Raw genomic sequence first — 1,019 nt, 5'->3', positions numbered from 1 at the left:
CAATGTATGGGAGTTGTGGTATTATCGGCCTTTTAATTTTTTGCCATTTTGGTGGGTGTGTAGTGGTATTTCGGTGTGGTTCTAATTCACATCTCCCCAATGACTGATGATAATGAGGGCTTTATTTTGTATGCATCCTGGCCTTCTGTGTATGTTCTTTGTGACTGTAAATTTTTAAAATTATTTTTTCTCTTTCTTACGACTGTTGTTGAACTTACTCCAAGGGACATTCAGCACACGCATTGAATTCCTTGCTCATCGCTCAGGGAAGACTATCCGAGATGTGTGGACAGGAAGTGGCCTTGGAGAAGAGGCACGTGTTTTCACCTTGGTGTTCCCGGCTCCTGCCCTCCGGGAGGCCGGTGGCCAGGTGCTGTTCGCCAGCGCTGTGTGTGTGCTGCTCTCCCAGAGGTTCTGATTCGTTGGGGATGGGCGGAGATGGAGGAGGGGAACAGGGCAGGAAGGGCTCCTCTGCCCTGTGTGGTCGGGTGGGGAAGGGAGGGGAGGCACAGTGATTGCAGCCGAGAACAGACGGGGGGGGGGACGGGGGACAGGAAGCGCAGCCTCCAGGATCGGGCCCTGGGCAGCGGAGGAGCGTGACCCCGAGGAGCTTCCTTCAAGTGTCAGGCAGAGCGAATCTTGTTCTTCAGATGGAGAGTGATGAGCATCACACCTCTCGGCAGGGGGCCCTTCACGTCCGCTCAGACGGTCTCAGAGAACAGCTCAGAGCCGCAAGGCGACCAGCGGGAGCCCGTGCCCCGTCCAGCGCAGCGCGGCCTGGTGTCCTCCCCGCTGTCACCTCTCGTTCTCATCATTCTTGAGGCTCCGACCTGCTCCCAGTGATGTGCCCCCTTCATCGTGGACCTGAAAGCCCCTCGGAAATGTCACTGGAAGCCCTTGGAAAAGGCCACAGAGAACAAGAGGAAAAGAAGGAGAAACAAGCTGGACAGGGAAGGGGCGGGGGAAGCGGAGATGAGGCCACCAGGGGTCCTTGAGGGGTCGTGACACAGGTGAGACCA

The sequence above is a fragment of the Pteropus vampyrus genome, unplaced genomic scaffold (assembly GCF_000151845.1).
Source record: "Pteropus vampyrus isolate Shadow unplaced genomic scaffold, Pvam_2.0 Scaffold512, whole genome shotgun sequence".
NCBI lineage: Eukaryota > Metazoa > Chordata > Mammalia > Chiroptera > Pteropodidae > Pteropus > Pteropus vampyrus.
The sequence above is the reverse complement of the archived record's forward strand: the minus strand, read 5'-3'. Positions refer to the sequence as shown.